The sequence below is a fragment of the Melospiza melodia genome, chromosome 29 (assembly GCF_035770615.1).
Source record: "Melospiza melodia melodia isolate bMelMel2 chromosome 29, bMelMel2.pri, whole genome shotgun sequence".
Taxonomy (NCBI): Eukaryota; Metazoa; Chordata; class Aves; order Passeriformes; family Passerellidae; genus Melospiza; species Melospiza melodia.
Genome location: NC_086222.1, coordinates 8,729,963 through 8,741,827, shown reverse-complemented (window position 1 = coordinate 8,741,827; position 11,865 = coordinate 8,729,963). Strand labels below are relative to the sequence as shown.

Genomic DNA, 11,865 nt, shown 5'->3' with positions numbered 1-11,865 from the left:
AGAAGCAATTCCCATTGATCAGGATATAAGTTAGATAGGCAGACCATAGGTTAATGGTTATGAGATGCTTAAGCTGGAGCTGATTGTTCTATTGTTTACCATTAGGAGCTTCTTTCTAGAAGGAAGTGGAGGAAGTGAACTGTGATAAGAACATCTTGAAACCAGGAGAACAATGGTTAGCACCTGGGCTTGATGTCAATCAATCACTAAGTTGGGGACCTTGGATGGTGCCAGAGGGTCACAGAGACCTGATGAAGACATTCCTGACCTCATCCCTTAAGACCACTGACCCAATTTGAGACCACCAACCCAATTCAAGTGAAGAAGTGCACAGGAGTGAAGGACCAATGACCTCATTTGAATACAGAGCAGGGATGGGAGGTGCTGGGGTTGTGCAGATGTATTGTGTGTAAGATCTTGGGAAATAAAGAGAGGGCAAAGAACCTTGGACAGCGCGGTCACGCCTTTTAGGGACGGCTCTGGTGCCACCCGCCGGTGTTAATAAACATCCCACTGTCTAACTTGAATTAGTTAGAGAGTCTCTGCCCGTGATCTTCGGTTTTAACGACTCCTAGCCTGCTCCTTCATGAGAACAATCCTATCAGTCAGAAAGCAAAGGCTGCAGGAACTCCTCTCCTGCAAGACAGGCTCTTGTCAGGCAGATTTCCTGCTGGAACCCAGCTGGGACCAAGCAAACCAGTGCTGGCTGCCATGGAAACCATTGGAAGCAGCCTCGTCCCTCTCCTCCCCATGAAACCAACTTCAGCCTGGCCTGAAGAAGTCCTGATGCACAGGCTTGCTTTAAGCAGCCTCCACTCCCAGCTCCACACTTGGCCTGTGTGTCCTGAGCTGGGCTGCCTTGCTGGAGCTGAGCTTCTCCTGTGCTTGCCTACGGCTGCAGCTGCAGGGGAGCCAAAAGCACAGGAGCTTTTCTGGCTGCTGTGCCACCATAAGGAGAACCCTGGCAGATCAGCAGTGCAAGGACTTCATCTGTGGCAGGAGCAGGACCCAAAGCAAGGTTTGCTCTGTGCCCCACGCCTGCGCATACCACAATGCCACTGTTCTGGTGAAGAAGGCAGGTGATGAAGAAGATGCCACTCAACACCATGGACTTCAAGACACCTCTAGAGGCGGTGCCAAGGCAAGCCCAGAGCCCAGCTCCCTGCAGGCAGCAGCTAAGCCAGCAGGGCTCAGCACTCAAATAGAGAAGAAGATGTTCTGTCTCAACAGAAGAAGGTCCTTCCTCTCTTGGCAGCCAGGGAGCTCAGAGTGGCCATCCCTGTGTTGCTGCTGGCCTTTGCTCTGCAGCTCCTCTGAGCTCAGAGGCCTTGGAGCAGGGAAGCCCTGCAGGGACAATAACCCATGGCAGAGCAAGAACGCACGGAAGGCTGACTCACCTGTCCCTGAGAGGGGCCTGAGAGCCACAGTTGATCTCCTGGGGGCTCAGGGAGGAGCTGACACGTGAGGCCTCCCCGGGCACCGGCACCTCGGAGGTGGAGCCTCCCTCCATGTGGCACAGCTCCGGGACATTGCAGGTGGTGGTGAGGTGGCCAGAGAAGGTGGAGGAGACCTGCTGGCTCTCTCCTGGCTGCAGCACACCTGGCAGTGGCAGGATATTAAAAGCCTGGATGGAAGACAGGAGAGATTGAGGTGTTGAGCATGGAAATGGATGCAGATGAGCATCTTGCAGCTGTAGCCAGAGGGGCCTATTCCCCAAACACTGCCAGAATCACCCTCACCTCATCCTGCATCCATGCCATTGACCAGTGCAGGGACCATGGGGAAAATCTTCTCCCATACTCATGGGTCAATGCATTAATTAGTACATCACATGAAAGTGAACTGGGATGGCTCCTGGCAGCAGAAATTCTCTCTGATGCACAACTTGCCATTACAAAGTTTCAAAACTTCCTGCTTTTAGAAAAGGAGGAGACTCAGGGTGAGAGCTCTTGGAGCTGAGGGAAGGAGTCCAGCCCAGCTCATCTGACTCCTGAGGCTCTTCCCCTCTCTCTCTGATTTAAATGCTGCTTTCTCAAGGTGCTACAGCAAAAGCTCCTGCAAAAATTTCCTGTGGAGCACCTGAGGAGTTGCAGAGGAAGCAGTGCCCACCACAGGTGCTGCACAGTGTCCTTGGGCAGCCCTGCAACATGCCCTGCACGGCCTCTCCAACAAGCAGCTGCCCCAGCAGCACTTGGTGATGGGCCTGCAGGGATGGGAGGCCCCTCTGTGGCCAATGCTGAGGGCCCCCAGTGGCACTGGCAGCTCCAGCCCTGCTTGCCACACTGACAATGGGCAAGGGAGACAGATTCCCTCTTGCCTTCTCCGCTCCCAGGGCAGTGTGCGCCACGTCCAGGGAGCACCTGAATCCCTCCAAGCCTCGAGGCAGGTGAGGGTGCTCAGGACTTGGTGCTGGCACCCGAAAAACAAGCCATTTTCTATGCTGGGAGGAAGAGACAGCCCCTCTGCAAAGTCTGCCTTTGTCAGACAGCTCCAGGGCCAGCAGTGCAACAGCAGCTCTGGGTGAAAGCAGAGCCCTGCAAACAGGGAGTCTGGCTGCCTTGGGAAGAGGCTCCATGGAGACCAGGATCATCCCAGCTTGCTCTGGGAGGGAAGCTGGAGGGGTTACCATGATGATGCAGAGAAAAGCCTCATCTTACATGGGGAAGGAAACAAGGCAAAAAATCCCACACTCAGCACAGGCCTGTAGGATCTGAGTCAGCTTCTCCAAGGAAAACTCTCCTATTTCTCCCTCCCCTGACCCAGAAGCAGATGCAGGCGTGAAAAATCCTGAGTGCTGTGGACAATGGGAAAATATAAGCCAAACCCTGAAGGAATTTTCTGATGCTGTAGACCGGGATTTTCCATGGGAACAAATTCAGAACCCAGCTGAGGTGGGGAAATACCTAAAAGAGAAGCGCCATGACGATTCTAAGGAGAAAAGGCTCATTGCAATAAGCTGGGCCCTGCCCTATGCTTATCGCACTCTGTTAGATAGTGTAGGGCAGCAGACAGAGGCAGGGGGGCAGGGAGATAAATCAGCTATCCCAGTCACTCAAGCTGTAGCCAACAGCCCAGGCTTGAAGCCAGCAGCCAAACCAGATAGTGAGCCTAAGCCAGCATCTAAACCCATGGCTGTTGCTCCCAGTACTAGAAGTGGGAAATGCACAGAAAAAACTAATCAACCAGTGGATGATGATGATGATGGTGATACAGGAGAAGAAGCCTTGATGCCTCCTGACATAAAATCAGGAGTCAAAGCAGCAGGTGCAAGATCAGACGCAAATATTGAGTCCTTTTCCCTGAAGGACCTTCGTGGCCAAGGGAAGGATTACACTCGAAGGTCTGATGAATCCATAATTTGTTGGCTGGTCCGTCTCTGGGATGCTGCAGGCAAGGCTACAATTCTGGATGGCACTGAAGCCAAGCATTTGGGATCCCCGTCACAGGATCCTGTCATCGACCAATGAATGATGATGGGGGCTAACTCTCACAGCCTCGGGCAACGGGTCCTAAGAAGTGTAGCACAAAGATACCTGTGCACAGACGATCTCTATATGCAGCAAACCCAGTGGAAAACCATAGAGCAAGGGATTCAACGCTTGAGGGAAATGGCAGTGGCCGAGATTGTCTTCTCAGATGATGGAAACACTGTAAATCCAGACTTGGTACCATGCACATCTCTGATGTGGAGAAAACTTGTATGACTTGGGCCACGAGAATACGCTTCTGCGTTAGCAATAATGAAGCAGGATGATGGTGAGGAGACTGTGCTGGATATGGCAAAGAAGCTCCGAGCATATGCAGGTGCTGTGCATGGCCCAACACATGCCAGAATCGCAGCAGTGGAAACATGTCTGCAAAAATTAGAAGACAAGACGGAGAAGGGTCACAAGAAACTGAGGGAGGAGATTAAAGAGGGCTTTCTCCAAATCTCGGCAGTACAGATCAGAGGTTCTGGTGCCCAATGCAGACGTTCCCCAGATGGCGAGAGAAGGAACACACCATGAGCTGAGCTGTGGTTCTACCTGCGTGATTGTGGAGAAGACATGGGGAGATGGCACAGAAAACCTACCGCTGCTCTGGCACAATGGGTGTGTGAACTGAAGACTCAGAGAGGAAGTTCCAAAAGGGAAGCAGCTCCAGTGGCCAGTAACCGAACTGTCACATATGATGATAATGACAATATTTTTGATCCCCTTGAAAGACCCTCCAAGGCATATGCCTAGGGAAAGAAGGATAACCAGGCTTAGGGGGGCCCTGCCTCTAGCCAAGTAGAGGCTGGGGAAAACCGTGTTTTTTGGACTGTGTGGATTCGGTGGCCTGGCACATCTGAACCACAAGTATACAAAGCTTAGGTTGACACTGGTACGCAATGTACATTAATCCCATCGAGACATGTGGGGACAGAGTCTGTTTCTATTGCTGGTGTGACAGGGGGATCACAGGATTTTACTTTGGTGGAAGCTGAGGTGAGCCTGACTGGAAATGAGTGGAAGAAACACTCTATTGTGACTGGCCCAGAGGCCCCCATGCATTTTAGGCACAGACTTCCCCCGAAGTGGGTATTTCAAAGACCCAAAGGGACTCAGATGGGCATTTGGAATAGCTGCTGTAGAGACAGAGGGTGTCAAGCAGTTGAACCGCTTGCCTGGACTGTCAGAAAGCCCATCTGCAGTAGGTCTCCTGAAGGTGGAAGAGCAACGAGTACCAATTGCCACCTCAACAGTGCACCGCCGACAGTACCGAACGAATCGAGATGCTGTGATCCCCATGCACAAAATGATCCGTGAGCTGGAGAGCCAAGGGGTGCTCAGCAAGACCCACTCACCCTTCAACAGCCCCATTTGGCCTGTGTGTAAACCTGAAGGAGAATGGAGACTGACAGTGGACTATCGTGCATTGAATGAAGTGACTCCAGCCCTGAGCGCTGCTGTGCCGGACAGGCTGGAACTCCATTACGAGCTGGAGTCCAAGGCAGCAAGGTGCTACGCCACTATAGACATTGCCAATGCATTTTTCTCCATTCCCCTGGCAGCAGAATGCAGGCCTCAGTTTGCCTTCACCTGGAGAGGCGTGCAGTACACCTGGAACCGACTGCCCCAGGGGGGGAAGCACAGCCCCACCATCTGCCATGGACTGATCCAGGCTGCACTGGAAAAGGGTGAGGCTCCAGAACACCTGCAATGTATTGATGACATCATTGTGTGGGGGAAGACAGCAGCAGATATGTTCCAGAAAGGGGAGAAAATCATCCAGATTCTCCTAAAAGCTGGCTTTGCCATCAAGAAGAGCAAAGTCAAGGGACCTGCCTGTGAGACCCAGTTTCTAAGAGTGAAGTGGCAAGATGGATGGCGTCAGATTCCCACCAATGTCATCACAAGATCACAGCAATGTCTCCACCATCCAGCAAGAAAGAAACACAAGCTTTCCTACGTGCCATAGGTTTTTGGAGGATGCACATTCCCGAATACAGTCGGATCGTGAGCCCTCTCTACCTGGTCACCCGTAAGAAGAACACTTTCCACTGGGGCCCTGAGCAGCAACAAGCCTTTGCACAGATCAAGCAGGAGATCGCTCATGGAGTGGCCCTTGGCCCAGTCAGGACAGGATCAGAGGTGAAGAACGTGCTCTACTCGGCAGCCAGGAACCATGGCTTGTCCTGGAGCCTTTGGCAGAAGGTGCCTGGGGAGACTCAAAGCCGACCACTGGGATTTTGGAGTCAAAGCTACAGAGGCTCTGAAGCCAACTACACTCCCACAGAGAAGGAAATCTTGGCTGCCTATGAAGGAGTCCAGGCTGCCTCGGAGGTAATAGGCCCTGAAGCACAACTCCTCCTGGCACCCCAACTACCAGTACTGGGGTGGATGTCCAAAGTAAAAGTTCCCTCTACGCACCATGCAACCAGTGCTACATGGAGCAAATGCATTGCTGTTATCACACAGCGCGCCCGTATTGGAAACCTGAATCGCCCTGGGATTCTGGAAATAATTACAAACTGGCTGGAGGGTGAAAACTTTGGTCTCTCTGATGGAAGGGAACAAGAAGCGACACGGGCTGAGGAAGCTCCACCATCCAACCAACTGCCAGCAGAAGATCCACGATACACTCTCTTTACTGATGGTTCGTGCCGCATTGTGGGAATGAACCGGAAGTGGAAAGCAGCCGCATGGAGCCCCACACGACAGGGGGCAGAGGCCACTGAAGGAGAAGGTGGATCAAGCCAACTTGCTGAACTCAAAGCTGTTCAACTGGCCCTGGACATTGCTGAGAGAGAGAAGTGGCCAAAGCTCTACCTCTACACTGATTCATGGATGGCAGCCAATGCTCTGTGGGGATGGCTGGAGAGCTGGAAACAGGCTAACTGGCAGCGTCGAGGAAAACCAATTTGGGCTGCTGAAGAGTGGAAAGACATTGCTCCCAGGGTAGGGAGGCTACCTGTGAAAGTCCGCCATGTGGATGCTCACGTTCCCAAGAGTAGGGCCAATGAGGAACACCAAAACAATGAGCAAGTAGACCAGGCTGCAAAGATAGAGGTGTCAAAGATAGACTTAGATTGGCAACATAAAAGAGAGTTATTCCTAGCTCGATGGGCCCACGATGCCTCAGGCCATCAGGGCAGGGATGCCACCTATAAGTGGGCACGAGGCCAAGGGGTGAATTTAACCATGGACAGTATTGCTGAGGTTATCCATGACTGTGAGACGTGTGCTGCCATCAAGCAGGCCAAGGGAGTGAAGCCCCTCTGGTACGGTGGGCGGTGGTCCAAGTACAAGTATGGGGAGGCCTGGCAGATTGACTCCATCACACTGCCCCAGACACGCCAGGGCAAGCGCTACGTGCTGACCATGGTGGAAGCCACCACGGGATGGTTGGAAACCTACCCTGTGTCTCATGCTACAGCCTGGAACACCATCCTGGGCCTGGAAAAGCAAGTTCTGTGGAGACATGGCACCCCTGAGAGGATTGAGTCAGACAATGGGACTCATTTCAAGAACAGCCTTATCAACACCTGGGCTAGGGAACATGGCATTGAGGGGGTGTACCATATCCCCTACCATGCACCAGCTGCAGGAAAAGTAGAGAGGTACAACGGACTGTTAAAAACCACATTGAAAGCATTAGGTGGGGGATCTTTCAAAAACTGGGAGCAGCATCTGGCAAAAGCCACCTGGTTAGTTAACACCCGAGGCTCTACTAACCAAGTGGGCCCTGCCCATTCTGAGCCTTTGCAGAGAGTAGATGGAGACAAAGTCCCAGTGGTACATGTCAAAGGTTTATTAGGGAAGACAGTTTGGAGTAATCCTGCCTCGAATACAGACAAACCCATTCGTGGGGTTGTTTTTGCTCAGGGACCAGGTTGCACATGGTGGATAATGCAAAAAGATGGAAGAACACGATGTGTACCTCAGGGAGATCTGAATGTTGGATAAAACCTCTGTAAATATCACTGTTTGCTGAATGTTATTACCATTGTCTGTGTATAGCTGTATAATGGATGTTTCATGTATGTACTTGTAGAGTTAGAGTTTATATTAGTTTTAGTAGTGAGCAGATGATATGGGGATAAGGGGTGGAATGTCCTGGGTTGACCATATGATGCTTTTATCCCCAGTCGTCTCATTCTGTTTATGTTGAATAATAAGTTTTGCACCTTTAAGAGTGTTCCAGAGAGTGAAGGGGGGAGAGAAGAAGCGCGCAGTTTGTTTTCATACACTGCACTCCACTCCCCCACATTCCTGCTCCTGGACTGCTGTTGTCTGCGGACAGACAGCGGGACAGAGCTCTTTGGCTTTTTAGTTAGTGTTAGCTAGCTGAGGCAAAGAAGTTGCCTGGACTGTGTATTTTCTTTTCTTTGGACCTCTTGAAACCTGCTCTGGACTGAACACCCAGGAGAGCACCTGCAGCTGCACCTGTGGCCCACCGGGCCGGGCCTGGCCTGAGACAATTCCAGCACCGGAGGGACTGATCAGAGACTGAGTGAGCTGCAACCCAGGGACGGGCTTTTCTCAGTTTGTCATCTCTTGTAGAGCGGCAAGGGGTCTCATTGTTTGATATTGTTTTGGTTTTATTGTTTAACAAACAGGTTGTTTTCCACCTTTCTCCAGGGAGGTATTTTTTCCTGCTGGACCAGTTGGGGGGAGGGGCCGATTGGATCTGCTTTTTTCCCACCGGAGCTGCTTCGGGGCATTCTTCCCCAAATTTGGTCTAAACCTGGACAGGGCCCTGGCTGCCTCCTCCTGTCCAGTCCTGAAGTGCCTCCATCGAGTTGCCGGGCAATCCAGACTGGTTCTCATCTCCTTTGGTGGCTGGGGTTTGAATTTAGGTGGGTGGAGCTCATCTCTGGAAAATAAATAACTATGAACAGGGACCTGCAGTGGGAGGGAGGGAGGGAGGGACACCTGCACGAGCAGCTCCTGGCCAGGATGCAGCCCCTGGCTGGGTGCTGGCTCGTTGAACTGAGAAATGCTTTGATCCAGCCCTTCCCAATCCAGGCTGGGGCAGGTCTGTTCTAAAGGCAGCACAGGGATGGCACTGAGGTGCTGCAGCAGCTGCAACTGCTCGCATTGAGCAATTACAGAGGACAGGCATTTACACCTGGTGAGGATGCAAAAAGCACAGTGGGAGAGGAAAAGACAGAGAAGGCAGCAAAAAGGTGAGATTTGAGACACCGAGGGGCAGACCCAGCCAGTGCCCAGCCAGCACAGCCCACCCAGTGCCCAAGGCCAGAAACTCTGCAGCTCCACCAGGGATTTATCAGGAATGTTCCCCTGACACCGCTGGGGGGTTGGTTGACATTTTACAACACTCCCAGGTGACTCAGGTCGCATTCCCCATCCACCCACCCATCCATCCATCCATCCATCCATCCATCCATCCATCCATCCATCCATCCATCCATCCATCCATCCATCCATCCACAGGCTGTGGTGCTGGGATCCTGCCAAGCTCTGCCAGCCTTGGGCTTGGGGAGATTTCTGCCAGCCGTCCTGAGCTCCGTAATTGTGCTCTCTGTTCCAGGAAGCAAGCAAGAAAGAGTTTAAAAAACCCAAAACAAACCACAACAGAGAACCCTGCTCAACCCTGCTCAAATTATTTCTTTAGGGACAGCTACCACTCTCCAGCTGAAATGCTGGGCTTTTGGGAAAAAAGAAAATTACATGTTCACCTCCAAATTGAAAAGGATTAAGGTAAGAGAACCTTTCAAACTCAAAATTACTGTCCGAAATCTTTCATCTTTGCAAGAAATCTCTAGGTAAGACCAGCCTGACAGTTAAACAACTGGTTCTTCTGGTGGGGAGAAACCCTTCTCTTTAACAGAAGCAGCCTGATAGTTAAAAGCAACTGTTTGGTCAAACTTCAGGCTCCCTGGCACAGCCTGCATTGCCTTTCCTTCCTGTTCACTGATTTACAGGCAGTGCCACGATGGCCCGGGTTCAGATGTTTGGTGCCATCCAGGGAATTTGGCATTGCCATTTCCATATGTTTTAATCGAAGCTTCAGTCCTTGCAACCACTCTTCAAATGCCAGCTTTCCTTTCTTTTACAGAAAGCTCAAGGTTCCCAGAGGACTTCTGGCATCCTCTCTTGCGCTCAGAGAGATGACATTTTCAAACAGATGTTTCCAAAGTTAACAGCATTTGAAAGAAAAATGACCTGAAATCCCCCTGGATTCCAGCTTAGCCCAACTCCATTCTGTGTCAGACACTGAGATTCCCACCTCTAAGGCAGGAGCTGTTTGTGCCCCCATCCCTCCTGTCCTTCTCCCCAGCAGCCTGTGCCTGTTTTCCCCGGCAGAATCCCTGTCCCCGTGCACCCTGCCAGGAGCAGCTGCACACAGGCTCACAGCTCCCCTTGCCCTCACCAGGGGGTTCCTCTCATCCCCGAACACGCCGATGAGAACGTCGGTGCGATGAGTGCCCAGGGCCTGCACTGCCACCACAACTGGGATCTCTGCTGTGCTCTGGGGCTGCACAATCCCACAGGGCTTGGGGCTGGAGTAGAGCACAGCAGAGTCCTCCTTGCGTTTCTGGAAGGGACACAATGAAACGCACATTCAGAGGGACCTCTCAAGAAACTTTAGGCTCCTTCACATCCACCACAACAGCAACTTACACACACCTTTAGAGCTCCCCAGGACAAAGGTCAAAGGCACAAACAAGATGCAAGAATTGTAGGCTTAGCACTCCCAGGGGATCCTGCAAGGAGGCTGCCAGCACAGGCACTGGTGTCTGTGGGTGCAGCAGCTTTTCACAACCCTCTAAGATCTCCCACAGGAAAACACCCTGAGGACTAGAGCATCAACTGTTTCCTCAGGGGCTTAAACTGCCTCCTCAAGTTTACAGTTGGGTAGGATCCTGTTCTCAGCAGATCTTTAAGACTGAATAGAAACCAGCAAGGTCTTATCCAAACCCTTTGTTCCCCTAATAATCTCCTCAGGAAGATTTGACAGGAGGAGGTGGATGTGGTGCCAAACCTGGGGAATAAGCCCGTAGCAGCCAGGAAGGTGGCTGGGATTCCTAATGAGGATCTTCCTCTCATAGGGCACCTTCAGGTGGCACTCATCACACAGCAGCACTGGGGAGGACACTTGGAGCTCAGGAACGAGACACCTGGGCAAAGAGATGAGCCCAGGACAATCAGAGATCCTGAGAGAATGGAGAATGCCTACCCCCAAAGATTGTGCAATGGAGCAGAACACATTGGTCACTGTCAAATGCACACTGAAGAGCCCTACATTGCCTTCTACCTCTTCCCACTCCAACATGTCTTGTCAAGGAGGGGCAAACCCTGAGAGGCAGCACCCAGAGGCTGCCAAGTGCCCCAGGCAGAGCACTTTGCCCCACAGCTGCCTCAGCCCCTCTTTTACCCAAGAAGGCTTGCAAGGACTCCTGCAACAGTGCCAGTGACCCACGAGCTCTGGGGAAGCCTTCCCAACAAGGATCAGTGCTCCCTAAGGCTCAAGGAACACACAGCTCCAGTGTCTCAGTAAAAATGACTCCCTTCTCTGCCATGGTGCTGTTGCCCTGCCTGAGAACTCAGCTCTTTGCCCCAGCCCTGGAGGGCACAAGACAGCAGCTGCTCCACAGAGGGGCTGATCAGCCCCTGCCAGGCCCTGCAGCTCCCTGGCTCCTTCACTGCACAGCTCCAGGCACTGCCTGGCCCCAGCTCCACCTGCTGTACACAGTGGCAGCCCAGGCACTGCCTGCATGGCTCTGCCTGGCACAGGGAACAGCACCAGGGAGCTGCATCCCTCTGGGCATCACACTGACACCCACAGCAGCACAGCAGCATGGAATTCTGCTGCAGCAACAACGACTTTTGCTCTCAACTCTGACAACATTAAAGCTCAAAATGGGAAGCAGAGGGAAGGACAACAACTGCAGCTGACCTGCCACATCAAGGGCTGCTTTCCCCTTGTCAGACCTTGCCCTCCCCACTCTTGCTGGGAGCCACTTCCCCCCTGCCATGTGCCCTCATGGACAGAGCCAGAGCCTGACTCTCAGCAGCTGCTTGGTGTGGCCCAAACCAGTGCACGGTGCTCACAGCCAGCACAACTCCACCTCTTGCAGCCTGAAGGAGAGGAGGCCCTCAGGAAATTTGTTCCACCTCAAGCACCAAAAACAAGGCCAATCAATGATATCGTTCCTGGTGCCTTTAGAAGAGGGCCCAGGACCGTGCTGGGCTGGGAGCAAACGTGCTTTTCACTACAGGCTGCTGCCCAAGCACTGCTGTTCTCGTGTCCAGCTGGCACAACATGAGGGCATTCAGCAGCACTTCTCCTTGGCAGCTGCAGCCAGCACAGCCTGGGCAAGGCAGTGCCTGGGGGAGGCCAGGCAAGGGCTGGTACCTGGCTGTGATGATCAGG

The 11,865-nt window shown here is 52.5% G+C and overlaps 1 long non-coding RNA gene across 1 annotated transcript; it reads right to left on the bottom strand.

Moving 5' to 3' along the window:
- Window positions 1-8,935: 8,935 nt before the first annotated feature.
- Window positions 8,936-10,607, bottom strand: LOC134430686 (uncharacterized). Its single transcript, XR_010030895.1, has 3 exons — window positions 10,474-10,607; window positions 9,862-10,026; window positions 8,936-9,009 (listed from the first exon to the last, which is right to left on the bottom strand). It is a non-coding gene; the product is annotated as an uncharacterized LOC134430686 (long non-coding RNA).
- Between the last annotated feature and the right edge of the window lie 1,258 nt (window positions 10,608-11,865).